This window comes from Suricata suricatta, chromosome 1, assembly GCF_006229205.1.
Source record: "Suricata suricatta isolate VVHF042 chromosome 1, meerkat_22Aug2017_6uvM2_HiC, whole genome shotgun sequence".
Lineage (NCBI taxonomy): Eukaryota > Metazoa > Chordata > Mammalia > Carnivora > Herpestidae > Suricata > Suricata suricatta.
The window spans coordinates 50,757,666-50,775,158 of record NC_043700.1 but is presented as its reverse complement, the minus strand read 5'-3'; the positions used below and the strand labels follow the sequence as shown (position 1 = coordinate 50,775,158).

Genomic DNA, 17,493 nt, shown 5'->3' with positions numbered 1-17,493 from the left:
AACTTATTTCACTCAGCCTACTACCCTCAAGTTTCAGTCATGTGGTCAAGAGAAAAACAAGATTACCTCTCTTTTGTATGAATATTATTCTATTTAATATATGCACCACATCTTCTTTAATCATTCAGACATAGTTGGACGCTTACAACTTAGGTTGTTTCCACATCTTGACTATTGTGAATAATACCACAATGAACAGGAGGGCATAGATATCTCTTTGAGATATTGAGTGAATTCCCTGCAGGTATCTGCCCAGAAGTGGAATTGCTGGAACATACGGTAGTTCTATTTTTAATACTTACGCTTCTCCATAGTGACTGTACTGATTTATATTCTCACAAATAGTTCACAGGGGCTCCCTTTTCTCCATCTCCTTGCCAACTCTTGTTACCTCTTACCTTTTTGATAATAGCATTCTAAGAGGCATTGGATGATATCTCTCTGTGATTTTGATTTGCATTTTTCTTATGTATGGTGATGTTGATTCTCTTTTCATGTACCAATTGGCCATTTGTATATCTTCTTTACAAAAAATTTTTGTGAGATTATTACTGATGTTTGAGTCTACATGTTACAGGAGTCATTAGTGTCTTGATATTTCAATCACAGATAGAGCATCTATGTTTGTGTTGTCTTGCAGAAATGTGTGATTTTTATTTTTTTAATCCAACTCACTGTCTTTTCACATCAACAAAATCTTTATCCTTTTCTATCTCTATTCATATAAGCTTGAAGTTAACAACATCTACCAAAAGGAATCTCTATATGAGATGATGTTTATATAAAATATCTCACAGTAAACTTTTGAATCTAGTATAGTGACATACTTAAATAGCATTTTACAGTAAAAAGAAAACCAAATCTCTATCAGAGTAATCAGCGTTTTTTTTCTTTTTCTTTTCTTTTGGTTAGCATGTAAAATAAATAAGACATAGCATTATTACCTTTTCAAGACCCTTCAAATAAAACTAAAGATGGCAGAAGAAGGAAAAACATTTCCTCAAAGTACAACAGTTATTGATTGTTGTATAAGACATTACTCCACATCTCATGGTTTAAAACAACACAGATTTGAGAGCTTATTATCTTAGAATTTTAGTCAATTGGGCATCTGGGTACAGTGTAAGTAGGTCTTCTACTCAGGGTCTCACAAGGTGTAATCCAGGGGTTGGTCAGACTGTGTTTTCATCTGGCAGTCAGCTGAGAATAAACCCACTTCCAAGCTCATTCGCATTGCAGCATGATTTATATACTGCAGCTATATGTCTGAAGGTCCGGGCTTGTTACTCTCTGTCAGCTGGGTGTCTCTCTGCTTCCCTGAAAATAACATCCCACTAGATTCAGAAGAAAATGCACAGAACTTTCATATTTTACCAGTGATGCTCCTCTGAAAGATCCAGTGATGTTAATTGTATTGCTATTTAATTCACTCATTAATCAATGTTCTTAATAAAAACCAATAGTTCTGTTTCAACTTTAAACCTCATAGCTTATGACAATACGCCCAAGAATTGATAAAAATGGTCTGTTTGGGGAGTACAAACTGATTTTTTTTTAGTGTTTATTTATTTTCGAGAAAGAATGTGAGAGGTGGAGGGGTAGAAGGAGAGAGGGAGGAAGAGAGCAAGAATCCCAAGTGGGCTCCACACTGAACAGTGTGGCATCTAGAGTCTGATGCAGGGCTCAAACCCACCCACCATGAGATCATGACCTGAGCTGAAGTCAGACGCTCAACCAACTGAGCCACCCAGGTGCCCCTAAACTGTGTTTTTTTTAAAATAATTTTTTTAAACATTTATTTATTTTTGAGAGACAGAGAAAGACAGATCATGAGCCGGAAAGGGGCAGAGAGAGAGACACACAGAATCGGAAGCAGGCTCCAAGCTCTGAGCCGGCTGTCAGCACAGAGCCTGATGAGGGGCTTGAACCCACGAACTGCGAGACCATGACCTGAGCTGAAGCCTGATGCTTAACCACCGACTGAGCCACCCAGGAGCCCCATGTTTGTTTGTTTGTTTTTAAATAAATTTGCGAGGTACATGGATAGCTCAGTCAGTTGAACGATAGACTCTTGATTTCAGCTCAGGTCATGATCTCAGGGTCCATGCTCATTGAGGAGCTGAAGGGATTTTCTCTCTCTCTTTCTCTCTCTTCCCCTCTCCTCTGCTCTCTCTCTGTGTCTCTCTCTCAAATAAAATAAATAAAATTTTTAAAAATTTGTATAACTTTTATATCACTGCAGGTAATTGATATATCTAATTATAGATTTTCCAAAATTTCCATGGATGTAACTGTTTTTACTGGTTTATACAAACTAATAATTAGTATTCATATACATTATGTAAATTAAATACGTTTTCTATAAAAGATGTTCAAATTATGCTTTAAATATGCTGCTACTGTAACTAAGGGGGACAAATTGGCTTAGCTTTCATAATATAATGGTCTGGATTACTGGATTATAAAATCAGCAGTAAAAGAATTAGTGGAAATTTACTACTTATAAGCAATATAAAAAGTTAATGTTTCAAAGCTAAAAGTAGTTGAAATCTTAATATAACATTCTTAAAGAAGACCACAGGCACAACTGACTGTCAATAATAAAATAATGTTCACTCTCTCTCCCATTTTATCAGCATGTAAAAATAAAGTTAACATAATGACCTATGAAACTTTTTTCTTGGTTAACCTCCCTTTTAAGTTGAAGAAAATTATTTACTTTTATTTGTATATTTTTTAAATTTTTTAATGATTTTTAAAATTTATTTTTGACAGAAAGAGAGAGATAGAGCGTGAGCTGGGGAGGGGCAGAGAGAGATGGGAACACAGAATCTGAAGCAGGCTCCAGGCTCTGAGCTGTCAGCACAGAGCCCGATACAAGGCTTGAAACCAAAGCAGTGAGATCATGACTTGAGCCAAAGTTGGGTGCTTAACCAACTGAGCCACCCAGATGCCCCTATATTTTTTTTATTATAAACTTAACATGGGATCTATCCTTTCAACAAATTAATTGCACAATACAGTATTATTGTTCTCTATAGGCCCAGTGTTGTATAGCATATCTCTAACTTATTTATTTTGCATAACTGTAACTATATACCCATGAAATAGCAACTCTCTATTTCTTTCTCCTTTCAGCTCCTACAGTCACCATTCTGCTCTTTGTGTCTGTGAGTTTGGCTATTTTAGGTGCCTCATTTAAGTGGTGTCATGCAGTATTTGTTTGTGAGTAGCTAACTTCACTAACATAATGTCCATGAAGTTCATCTATATTGTTGTGTGTGGCAGAATTTCATTCTTTTAAATGCTATTATACTATTATATATATAATCATAATTATATATATTATATACTATTATCATATACTATTGTTTGTATATCAATTCATTTGCTGTTAAACATCTAGATTTATCCCATATCTTAGCTATTGTGGATAATGGAGGAATAAACATATAAGTCCAGTTTTTTCTTGAGATAGTGATTTTAATTATTTGAATACATCCCCTGAAGTGGAGTTGCTGAACCGTATGGTAGATTTATTTTTAATGTTTTGAGGAATCTTTATACTCTTTTCCATGGTAATTGCACCAATGTACATTCCCATCAACCATGCACTACGGTTTTTTCCCCACAACCTCACCAACACCTGCTATTTTTTAATAATAGCCATACTAACAAATGTGGGATAATATCTCAGTTTTGATTTGAATTTCCCTGGTGATTAGCAATGTTGAGCGTCTTTTTCTATGTCTGTTGGTCATTTGCATACGTTTTTTTGAAAAACTGTCTAGTTGAGTCTTTGTCCTCTTTTTATTCAGTTTTTTCTGTTGAATTTTAAGAATTCCTTATGTATTTTGGATATTAACCCTCATCAGGTTATGGTTTGGAAATATTTTCACCCATTCTGCATGTTGCCCTTTTGCTAGCTTGATATTCCTGTGCTGTGCGGAAGCTTTTGGTTTTTCTATGCAAACCCACTTGTCTCTTTACAATTTTTTAAGTCTTTATCTCATTCAGTAACTTTATTCCTAAGTATGCTATTCTTGCTAACACCACTGTAATTGTTTTTTAATTTCTTAATTTCCTTGTCTGGCTGTTCACTGTTAGTATATAAAAATGTCAGTTATTATTATATGTTTGTTTCATATTCTGTGCTAAACTGATTTTATTTTTTAGTCTTACTAGTATTTTGTGCACATTTAAGATTATGCCATCTGCAAAGAGATAATTTTACTTCATTTCTAATTTGGAGGCTTTCTATTTGCTTTTCTTGCCTGATGGCTTTCGGAGGCTTTCTACTACTATGGTGAATAGAAGGAACAAGAGTCGGCATCATTGTCTTGCTCCCGATGTTAAAGGACAACTTTCAGTTTTCATTCTTACATGTGATATTAGTGGTGGGTTTCTCATATGTGGCTTTTATTATGCTGAAGTAAATTTATTCTATACCTACTTTGTTGAAGGTTTTTATCATGAGAATCTGTTTAATATTGTCAAAAATTTCCGCATTTCTTGAGATAATCATGTGATTTTGTTTCATTCAATTAATGTGGTTCATCACAATCATTGATTTGTGTGTGCTGAACCATCATTGTATCCCAGAGATAAATCCCACATGGTATTTGCACCCTTTAATGTGCCCTTGCATTCAGTTTACTAGTATTTTGTTGAGAATTTTGCAACTCTATTCATCAAAGATAGTAGCTCGTAGTTTTCTTTTTTTGTAGTGTTTTTGCCTGGCTTTGGTGTCAGGCTAATATAGGACTCATAAACTGAATTTGGAAGTGTTCTTCTTTTTTACATTTTTTGAGCAAAATAGGTGAGATGATTATAAAATACAAACTTCAATTATGAAATAAGCAAGTCATGGGGATGAAAAGAACAATATATCAAATACAGTCAATTCTATCCTAATAACTTTGGTGACAGGTGGTAACGACACCTTATTGGGGTGAGCATTTGTTATGTGACCAGTGAATCCCTTTGTTATACACCTGAATCTAATATGTTGTTGTGTATCAAATATACTTTGATTAAAAACAAAAATCTAAAAATCCCTTGTTAGCTTAAGGACAATTATTGTTAGAAGGACAGTTGTTCAACATAATTTCCTATTAAAAAGGATTTATTTTTAAAAAGACATCAAATTGACCTCACAAATTAAAATATCAGTTATCTCAATGTCTCTCATATAGTTAATATTATTCAATCTTCTTATCTCTATACAACAAAGAAAAACACAAGTGACAGAATAAACTAGTTCAAACGTCTATAAGCATAATGTAGGTAAAACCTTACCCATAAGTGTTGAATACTCAGTAGGATATTGTGTAAAACTGTTTTAACTTTTTTAATGTTCATTTTTGAGAGAGAAGAGCATGATGGGGGGAGGGACAGAGAGAGAGAGAGAGAGACAGAGACAGAGAGACAGAGACAGAGACAGAGAATCTGAAGCGGGCTCTGTGCTGACAGCAGAGAGCCCAATGCAGGGCTCCAGCTCACGAAACCGTGAGATCATGACTTAAGCTGAAGTCAGACGCTCAACCAACTCACCCAGGTGCCCCTATTATGTACAATTTTTATGAGCAAGATGAAGTCATATTGGAATCTCTATTATAATCGTCATTTCTACAATGACAGTTGAACTTTATTCAGTTACTTCAGTAATTTAATACACCTTTCATTTTTATCTTGTAGTTACTCTAATAGAATTCAAATTTTCCATTTTAAAAGGCTAATGTTTAAATTTTATCTCACATCTCAGAAAATAACATTGTATTTTTCCAACAGAATAATATCTTTAATACTCCCTGGTGATTAAAAGAAGCTTCATTTTATAGTCAGTATATTTAGGGGCATCTGGATGGCTCAGTTCATTTAGTGTCCAATTTTGGCTCAAGTCATGATTTTGCAGTCTGTGAGTTTGAGCCTTGCATTGGGGTCTATGCTGACAGCTCAGAGCCTGGAGCCTGCTTTGATTTCTGTGTCTTCCTGTCTCTCTCCATCTCTCCCCCACTCATGGTCAGTCTCTCCCTATCTCTCAAAAATGAATAAATGTTAAAAAAATTACAGTCAATATATTTAAGGGAGTATATAAAATACTCTCAGTAGATAAACACTTTCAGGTCTACTTCATTTTACATAGTTCTAGGAAGATAAGAAGGATGTGGTCATGTTTTAAACTCAAAACTATCCAAAAAAAAACAAAAAACAAAAAAAACTTCTAACTCATCCTTGCCCTAAGGTCTATTTTTATTTCTAATAAAAAGGCACCCAATCCTTCAAAATCTCCACAATGCTTGTTATATGGAATTCTTGTAAAAAGACCCAAAATTTTGGCTTGTTACATATTCTACCTTTATATATTCTGATCTTGTCAGATACCTTCAGGAAACTAGTACATTTGCCCATAGCCATATATCCAAGAAAAGTAGTTCTGTGTCCAAAAGGGATATACATTAATGAATACAGCTCTATACTATATGTAACTATAAAACCAAAAATGATGCCAAAAAAAAAAGACCAGGCATAAAACTGTGTCTAAAATTATTACTCCAGATATCATTACTCATGAATACTGTTTCAGACTCCAGGACATACACTAATCCATTCATGCTTCTTCAAGTAATTACAGTTATCATCATAATACCAGAAAATCTTGTGTCACTGCAGAGCTTATGCAGAGGCACATTAAAATATGTCCAGAATTAGATGTCTTTGAGGAGACTGCATCATCCCAAACAAAACTCTACAGATGAAAGAAACTTTTGCCTGATGTAGACCAGCAGCAATCAAAATACTTCCCTTTTATTTCAGTCGGTCTCTTTGTTGACCACTCTCTTTTCAGTAAACTGGTTTGTACCAAATGTATGTGCCTCCCCCACAGAATGTGTATGTTGAATCTCTGAACTCCTATGTGATGGGATTAGAAGGTGGGGCTTTGAAAAGTTATTAGGTTTAGTAAGGTCCCAAGCAGGGAGCTCCCACGTTAGGATTAGTGACTCTTAAAAGATGAGAACAACAAACCAGAGCTCTCCCTCTCCACCATGTGAAGATATAACCAGAAGGAGGCCCTCCTGCAAGCTGGAAAGAGATCCCTCAACCAAAAAATCAAATCATTTGGCACCTTGGGTAGGACTTTCCAGGTTCCAGAATAATGATCAATAAATATCTGTAGATGGAGTCACCCCTTCTACATAATATGTTATAACAGCCTGAGCTAAGAAAAAACACCTTCTATTTTCTAACTTGCTGTTACGTGTCTAGTCACTACTTTTGACTAAAGTCTATTTTGTCTGATATAAGTAGATCTACCATTTGTTTCTTGTGGTTTGTACTTATGTAAAATGTCTTCTTCCATCTCCTTAATTTGAATCTATGTGTGTCTTTAAAATAAAATCAATGTCTTGGAAGCTGCATATAGCTGGGTCTTCTTCCTCTTCCTCCTTCTTCCCCTCCTCTTTCTCCCCTCTTCTCCCCACATTCTCCTGCTCCCCTCCTCCTTCCCCTCTTCCACCTCCTTCTCCTGCTTCTCCAGCCAGCCAAACTGTGCCTTTTGATTAGTGAATTCAATCCATTTAAATTTAGAATTATTGACATGTAAAGACTTACTAAATAGCCATTTTAGTTGTTGCTCTTTGTCTGTTTTCTATTTCAATTGTTTCCTTTCCCCTTTGTTTCTTCCAATGTTATAAATTAATGACTTACCATGCTGCCATCTCCCTGGCCTGTTTTTTAATAACATTTTTTAAAATTTACTCATTTATTTTGAGATAAAAGAGAGCAAGAGCAAGGAGGGGCAAAGAGAGAGGGAGAGAGAGAATCTGAAGCAGACTCTGCTCTGTCAGCACAGAGCCCCATGCTGGGCTCGAACTCACAAAGCACAAGATCATGACTTGAGCTGAAATCGAGAATCGGATAGATAATTAACCAACTGCACCACCCCGGTGCCCCATCCCTCCAACCCCACTTTTTTTAGTGTTTCATGAATCTACTTTAGGTTTTGCTTTGAGGTTACCATGAGGCTTACAAAAAAGCACCATAGGTAAAACAGTACATTTTATGCTGATAGCAAGTTATCTTCCTTTGCCTATAAAGACACAACAATATTATTCCTCCCCTTTTATATTTTTGATGTCACAATTTGTCCTTTTTTTAGAGAGAGTGAGCAAGAGGGGAAGGCTAGGGGTAGAGGGAAAGAATCTTAAGTAGGCTTCCTATCCAGTGCAGAGCCCCTCACAGGGTTCAATCTCACAACCACAAGATCACAAGCTGAGCCAAGATCATGACCTGAGCTGAAATCAAGAGACAGACGCTTAACCAAATGAGCCACTCAGGAAACCCTACCACTTTTTATGTTGTCTATCATTACAAATTATAGTAGCTATTCTTATTTTTAATACTTGCTTCTCTTATTTGTTATACTATTAAGTGGTTAACACACCATCCTATTTCTATAATTGGAGTTTTCTAAATTTTCCTATATATATTTCAGCTTCACCATTGTGTTATATACTTATGTATGCTTTCATCTAACTTTTTCATTTTCAATTTAGTTTTTTCATTTTGATTTAGAGAACTCTTTTTGAAATACTATTTGCAAGGTAGATCTGGTAGTGATTAATTCCCTTAGCTTTTGTTTGTCTGAAAAAGTCTCTATTTCTCTCACAAATCTGAAGAAAGACTATTTGATATAGTATTCCTGACTGGCAATTTCTATCTTTTAACATTGTGAATATGACATTCTACTTTCTCCTGGCCTTTAGGGTTGCTGCTGAGAAATACACTGATAGCTTAATAGGATTCCTTTCTTAGTTGCACTGCTTTTTCCCTGTCTGCCTTAGAACTTTTTAACTTTGATTTTGATAGTTTCATTACAATGTGTCTTTGAAAATGTCTTTTGTGACTGAGGCAATAGAATGATCTATTAGCTTCCTGAACTTTGTTTTCAAGTGTCCCCAAGCATGGAAAGACTTTAGGTACTATTATTTTAACTAAAATTTCTACCCCTTCTCCCTCTGTTCTCCCTCTGGAACCACAATAATTTGGAATTTTGCCCTTTTGATTGGGTCTCATAAGTAATGCAATCTTTCTTAGCTCATTTCCATTTTTTTCTCTTTGTTCTCTTGCTACTGTGTTATTTCAAAATTCTTAACCATCACATCATTTAGTCTCTCTTCCATCTGCTCTACTCTACTATAGATGCTCTGTATCATATTCTTCATCCCATTCATTAATTCTTCAGTTCAAGATTATTTTTGGTAGTTTATCATGGTTTCTCTCTTTTTTCTAAAGAACCATATATTCATCTACCCTTTTCTTAATCTCATTTTCTTAATCTTATTCTGTTTTTTTCTTGTAGTTTGTAGTTTCTTCAATAAAGCTATTTTCAGTTCCCAATGAGCTATATCTCTGTATATCATGTCTTCAGGACCAGTTGTTGGAGAATAATTGATATCTTTGTAATGGTATATTTTCTTTATTTATGAAGTTCCTTGATCTCACTGCCATAGCAGGAGCACACACAAAACAGATGCTGCACTGTGGCATAAAGTGAAAGTTTAGCAATCAGAGTTTTGTGGGTGCCTGCAGGCTGATAATATCCTCCAGGAGCCTAATCCCAAAAGCTTCTGGGGCAGACTTCATGCTGAAGTCCTGAATTCACAGCAGAAATTGTGTTCCTTTCATAACCTTTGAAATTATTGTCTGTTGTTGCTGTTGTTGTTGTTGTCTTTCCTTTGTCTGTCCTCAGTCATGCAGGTACCTTCTCAGAAATCAGGGTCTGCTGGAAAGAAAGAAACAGGTTTCTTCAGTTTTGATCCCCACAACTAAATTAAGCTGAAGATCACCCACTGCTTTCCAATTCCTTCTTGGGGAAGTCATCTCTTGCCACTATCTCTGTGAGAAACACCTGTGCCACCACTAAGAGAGGGTTTAGTTCTATGCAGTGTCACCTGGGGAGGGAGGAAGCTCTAGTAGAATTCCTCTCTGTCCACTGTTTCCAAACTCATTTACATTCTGCTCCAGTGGCATGTTGACATCTCCACTGTGGCAGTCTGCACTTCTATACATTCTATCTCACCTGTGTGTTTCTGTGCAGGACAGCACTTTCCAGGTTTTCTCCTCAACCAAAGCAAGTGGAGGTGGGGCAGGTTCGCTAACTCCCTTGGATCCATTCTTACTAAGGTCTTGTTTATTTATTTTCTGATGCACAGATGGGCAAAAGTTCTTTAGGATTTCTCCCAGGTGCTACAGCACTCTTGTTTGTGTATGGATGTCAAATTCATTGTTCAAAAAAAGGGGAGTAATAAATGAAGAACATCTTATGCCACCATGATGCCAACAACACCACCATGCCATATTTAACAAACCTCTCTCTTCTTTAAAATTTGGTTTTGCCTTTTTTGGGAGCCAACAATACTCCCTAATAGATGAAGCATATTTATTTGTAGATATGAAATATCTCTGAGTTATTCATTAATCTAATAAAGAAAGTTATAGACGATTACTGATATTTGAATCCTTGTAAAATGATTTAGAGTCAAACTTCCTTCTGGAACCTGAAATAATTCAAGCATTCCATAATATGGTTAAATTTTGAGAAGATAATCTTGGACCAGGGCAATAGTATGAGCAAAAATGCTGAAAGTTAAGTGTCTCTACTGTGTTCAGGGAGAACATAGGATAGGCATAAAAAATATAGTCATATTTATGCATAGTGAGGAGTAATTAGAGATTAAATCTTGATGGAGATGATTCTCTCAGAGTGGGAGAAGTTCTTTCCAGTTGCCATAGTCTTTAGAATTGAGAAAGTCTTGTTGCTAAGCAGTCAAATCTAGAACACAATCAAATGACAGATGAAAGGGAGGGGATTGTTACTTCTCTTTGTTATGTAAGGCTTTAGATCAAATTCTTTATGCATAAAGAGAGATAGTACAAACTATGATAGGGCTCTAGCTGGCAAATATAATGGGAACGATTAATTCTATTGCTGGTAAGTCTTTCAAGAATTTAGGCTGTACAGGAGAGAAGCGTTGGTATTAGTGCATACACGAATACACACATGCAAGTATACACACAGCATAAATTTTTTGCCAATTTTTTATTCTTAAGGAGGATCTGTTACCTGGTTTATGTCTTATTCTGGTCTATTTTACTTGGTTGAATAAATAAAATTGTGTTTTTAATGGGTTGTTACTCATACTTTGGAAAAAACAAGCTATAAATGAAACTGAGAAGGGAAATGGTAATTAGGGTAGATAGACTGATGAGTTTAATGATATTCCAGGGAGAGAAAAAAAAAACTTATAAAAGATGATGTATGACCGTCTACTTAGAAGTTTCTGTTCCATTATGACATTATGTCATGTTATTAATGTAAATGTTATATTCTCTTAGGAAGTATGTCCCTTGAATCATTGCACAAAATAATGTTATGAGGAAAAATGCAGTCTGGCTCACATACTTTTGGAGTTAGGAATAAATTCTGACCAATTTTATTGATTAGTTTCACTCTCCATAGCACTATGTTATTCTTAAATAATTACTTTCCATCACAACAATTGAAATTCCATCATAATTACCAAATATCAAGAGACGCAAAAGTCAAATCAGTATATTAAGATTTTACTCACAATTTAGAGATATTGTCCTCAAAGATTTAATTTAGGGATCTTACTTTCTTTTTGTGGTTTCTTGGCATTTTGTGAAATATTCTTTCTCATTAGTCCTAGAGAAGTACCAAATTACCCAAGGAATTCAGATCTTATTAATGATGAAAATAATATTTAGCCTGAAATAAGTTTCCTGACTGCTATCTGCAACAAGGAAGCAAAGACAAAGAAAATATCAAGTCCTATATTTGACATGCAAGAAATGTTGAATTCTTGGTTTTATTGTTTAAACTACCATCATTGAAATTCAATAATAACTGTTTGTGAAAACAAAGACAAGGGATTTTCAGGTGAAGGTGAAGATATTCTGTGATTTATTTTCCTAGCAGTTTTGAGATGTTTCTATGGGAGTAGCAAAATCAAGGGGAAAGGATTTATCTAGTTAGGGCTGAAGATTTTAGCCCACAGTGATTGTATTAATGGAGTCTAGAGCCAGGCTATAGATATACAAGGTAAAATGAAGGGATTTAAGAAGTGGAGGAGAATGAAAAAAAAAAAAAAAAACCAAGTTATTTTTCTGCATAAATTTGAGAATCAAGTTTGAATAAAAATAAACTTGAATAAGAATAAAGGTTAACTATTTAACATGTAAGAGTCAGGACAATGGAGGGTTATAATAAGGGTTAGGATTAGGGTTATAGTTAGGGTTACACTTAGAGTTTAATAATAAGATACTGATGATACTAAGAAATAATATTTAGCAATAGGTCAATGGCTAAATATTGTTGAAAATAAATAGTAAAACTAAAATAAACTAGGTATTATGTAGGTTGTCCACATGCTCACTAAACCCCAAATGTGGGTAAAGTTATTGGTGGATAATACATTAATAAATCAGACACCCAATTGCTTGAGGTTTGTGTAGCATTAATTTGGGTGTTGGTGTTTGAATAAGAAAAAAAGCTAAATAGTGTTTCAATGGGATGACTACCAATTTAGGGGTTCATACGTGGCTTTGGTAGTAAGTGCAAATTTGGCCCAGTCATTTCTTCTGTATGCCATACAGGCATACTGAGAATGGAAATCTTCCTTTCTGCCTTGGCTTTGAACTGATGACTGGTATATTTAGTAAATGGAGTAGGAATAAGGAGCTTTCCATGAGAAGATGAAAGTAGAGAGTTTTGCTTTCCATGAAAGAAAGACTCCATACATGACACAATGATTCTACAGAGAAGAGGTCAAGGAATATAGAATCAAGATTAAAAAAAAAAAAGAAAAAGATTAAGCAGAAATACCTACAGGGACTAGCAGATGATAGGTCCTTATTCATGCACCTATTTTTTTAATTTTTAAATGTTTATTTATTTTTGAGAGAGAGAGAGAGCACAGGTGGGAGAGGACCAGAAAAAGTGAAAGACACAGAATCCAAAACAGGCTCCAAGCTCTGAGCTCTCAGCATGGAGCCCAATGCTGGGCTCGAACTCACAAACCCTGAGATCAAGACCTGAGCCAAAGTCAGACACTTAACTGACTAAGCCACCCAAGAGCCCCTTATTTTTATATTACCTACTATGGAGGTGATTTGGTTAGTTTGTATTAGATCCCTCATAGCCAACTTCACTTTCCTGGTTTTTCAACCAGACCAAGAGTTCTTGGTGTCATTACTTTAAGCACTCTTATTACTTTAAGGATTTCATAAAGACAGTGGATATTCTCTCTGAATAATAAAAGATTGGTAATGAATATACAAAGTATTGAAATTTCACAAATTGAGACCTGCTATATTAAAATATGATAGGTGTTCACATTTCCATTAATACCCTTTTTTTATATATTTACTGTGGAAATGTTGATACATATTCATATACTTACAGAAGAACAGTATAATAAATCCATATGTGTCCTTCATCTAGATTCTTTAAGAGTCCACTTATGTCCAATCACCATTGCTCTGTACACACAGTCTCATTCTGCCTTACCATTATTTAAGGGAAAATCCAATATACTGAGTCATGAGGCAAACACTGATCCGTTGTAACCCATACCCTTCCTTTCATCCTTCACCTTAACTTGCTCATATGTCCCACTCCTGTCTCTGTCCTTCTTTTTATTTTTTTCTTTTAGTGCTGGTGCTCTGATGGTGTGACTGCTAGAAAACAGATCTTTAAATATCAGCACTTCATCTATCAGGATACCTCCAGCTCACAGGGAGGAGAAAGACTAGTGATGCTTCCTGATCTGCTCTGTTTTGGTCTCACCAATGGCTGAATATAGTGTCTCCAATAATGGCTGTGGATGAGGTCATGGTACATGTGAGGATCACGGTCCCCATTCTCTGGCTGAGAGTGCTTCTGCTCCTTTCTGGAGAGTTCTTTATTGGGTACTCCTATCGCCATCATCCCCCAGAAGTGATTATTCCTTTGAGGGTAACAGACCCTACCAATGTCAAGAAGCCTCCAGGCTGGCTTTCTTACTGCCTGCCTTTTGGAGGCCAGCGACATGTTTCCCATACAAAGGTCAAGAGGCTTTTGCTATCCAAAAACTTCCAAGTGTTCACTTACACAGACCAGGGTGCTCTCCTTGAAGACCAGCCATTTATCCAGAAAGATTGTTATTATCATGGCTATGTGGAGGAAGATCCAGATTCCTTGGTATTTCTGAGTACTGTTTTGGGGGCTTTCAAGTAATATTGGAGACAAATCACGTTGTTTATGAAGTTTTACCCAAAAAGCTTTCTACCACATTTGAACACCTGGTATATAAGATACATAGTAAGGAGAAACAATTCCCACCCAAGAGGTATGGATTAACAAACAGATGAGAAAATAGGACTGGCAAGTGAAGTTACAAGAGAGCAATAATTTCACTTTGCTGCAAGGTAGGTATGAAGGTTGGGGGACTCACAAGAGATTTGTTGAAATGGCAGTGGTGGTACACTACAATCGATACGCTAATCACAGATAAAATGTCACAACTGTAATTACTAATTGAATAACGTAAATACCTTCTATCAACCACTGAATATTGATGTGAGTTTGGTTGGAATGGAGGTCTGGAATGAAGGAAACCCTGTTGAAATAAAGAACATGGATGCACTTGTGGACTTATTTTGTGCCTGGAAGAAAAAAGGCCTTAATGCCCGTGGACCCCATGATGTTGTGCATGTTTTTGTATAAAAACGATATGGTGCTCTTGGCATAGCTTACATCAGATCAATATGTAACTACAGTACTAACTGTGCAGTGGATGCTATCACAAGTGATGATTTGGGTGTTTCTGCATTTGCTATGTCACATGAGCTCGGTCATTCCCTGGGTATGTGGCATGATGAGAAAACATATAAATGTGCAGGTGATGTGTGCATTATGTATGCAACACAGTCTCAGGCAACTAAATTCAGCAACTGCAGTTATGCTAAATATTGGCACACTTGCGTGGGATCAAGATGTATCTTCCATCCATGAATGCTGGAGAGAATCTTCCAGTATACACGCTGTGGGAACAGTGTGGTTGAAGATGGGGAAGTCTGAGATTGTGGCTCCTTAAATATGTGTACAAAAGATCCATGTTGTCCGTTAGACTGTACTCTGAGTCCTGGGGCTTCCTGTGCTTCTGGGCTCTGTTGCAAAGACTGCAAGATCATGCAGTCAGGTGACGTGTGTAGAGAACAGGAAAATGAATGTGACCTTCCCGAGTGGTGCAATGGGACATCCTGTCAGTGTCCAGAAGATATGTATATGCAAGATGGAATCGAATGCACAGGTGGTGGCTACTGCTATGAAAAGAGATGCCATATTCGTGACAAACTTTGTAGCCAACTTTTTGGCCCAAATGCCAAGAGTGCCAGTCAGATTTGCTGCAGTACAGTGAATATCCGAGGTGACCGTTTTGGCAACTGTGAACTCAAGAACAATCAATTTATAAAATGTAATACCTCAGATACCCTGTGTGGGAGGGTTCAGTGTAAAGATGTGGCAGAAATTCCCACTCTGGGAGACCATTCTACTCTGCATTGGCTTCACATCAATGATAGCATCTGCTGGGGAACTGACTTCCATTTTGGGATGCCCTTGCCTGATCTTGGTGAAATAAAAGATGGCACAGTGTGGTGAAAAACATTTCAGTGTCCAAAGGAAAGATATTCCTCTGACATATTTGAAAACTGATTGCTCACCTGAGACCTGCAATATGAAGGGAGTGTGTAACACTAGACATCACTGCCATTGCAGCTATGAGTGGAACCCTCCTGACCGCAGGATAAAAGGCAGTGTAGACAGTGGCCTGCCCCCAATAAGAAAAGGGACCAAAAGACCACAGGAGAAAGAGAAAAAGAAGACTAACTCACTATTATTTTGGTGGATACCTTCTTTGATCTTATTATGCTCTTTGTTAATTTTGTCTTTTATGAGAAGGGGAAAAGAGATTAAGAAAGAAGAGCAAAATGTTGCACTTGCACCCAGTAAACAGAAAAAAGATCCACCACAACCTAATCAAGGAAAAATGAATGATCCATTTGCAATGAGAATGAAAGCAAAAAATTGATGATTTCCAAAAAGAAATCCCAAATGAACTTCTCATTCATTAAGTTTTAGTTCCCTGGCAGGAGAAGTGTATCTCACTGACAGAAACCTGCTAAGATTTCTTAATCATTTGGGATCATAAAGGTTAGCCATCGAACGATAAGCAAAATATATTAATTATCAGCACATCTCTACTCTCCATTATTTTAGGCAATTTTATCAGTTAATATTTTATGGATCTATTCTGTGTTTGTAGAGCAATGGCACTGTCCACAGATAATGTGTGTGTTTTCTGCTTTCTCGCATAAGGAATAGGAAACTGCAAATCACATTTCTCCTTTGTGAGTCCTCTGTTATTAGCTACTACTGATAGGGGAAACTAGAGGGACACTGGACATGGGAAATGTCCTGAATGTTGTTCGTGTCACAGATGCCTCATTCACTCGCACCCTGGCAAAGGCAGTACCTCTCAATTTTTACATCACTACATATGGATATAAATATAGATGTAGACATAGATAGATATCATATGTATTATATATACACACGTGCATATATCTACTATATTTGTATATACATTTATGTACATATGTATATATAGTTTTTCTTTTAGTTAATCCCCAGAACCAACAGTATTGTCAACCTCAGAGAAATTGGCACACCTATCAAGTGTCTTACACTTGGAGTTCTAGATGCCAGATCTTTGAGGCCTCCACCAAATCCCTGAGGTTCAGCACCAGGTTGGCCAACATTCTTCCCAGAAGTCAGAGTCCTAGAGCCATGAGACCTACTCCAAAGGTGTGGGTTCCAATAATTCACCTTGTCTCTTTGATCTCCAGTCTTAGGTGAAAGAGCTGCACTTCCTATTAGAAAGCATGGCTGCTTCAGAGGTGAGCTCTTCTTGTGACTGAATTCTGACTGATAGCATAACAGAGAACATGGGAAGGAGCTTGACATCAGAAGGCTTTGGATTTTTCACACCACTGCCTTTACTATCGTGGAGACAAAGTTTATACTTAGATTGAATTACTTCAAAATCTCAAGAGAAAGGAAAATGATACTTGCCACTCAACCCCTTGGTAAGTTCTCTTGTAAAATAAGATAAAGAAGATATTTACAATTCCAAGTAGGATATGTAAGTCTTAGCAGACCATGTTTCCTCTGCAATAAAAAAGAAAACTAGAAAATCGAATTCTATTTTGAGAACCATATTTAAAGGACATCATAGACTTGAAGAACCAATATGGAATAGATGAACTAAAATTGAAGGCAGGATAAAACAATTCTGAAAAGCACTGAATCCTGCCATCCATGTTGTCCTCTGAGAATGTGCTGATGCCAGACATGAACTGGCCTTAGGC

General features: G+C 36.4%; 1 pseudogene; it reads left to right on the top strand.

Moving 5' to 3' along the window:
* The first annotated feature begins 13,872 nt into the window (after positions 1 to 13,872).
* On the top strand, positions 13,873 to 17,072 carry LOC115298667 (annotated as a pseudogene).
* The last annotated feature ends 421 nt before the right edge of the window (positions 17,073 to 17,493 follow it).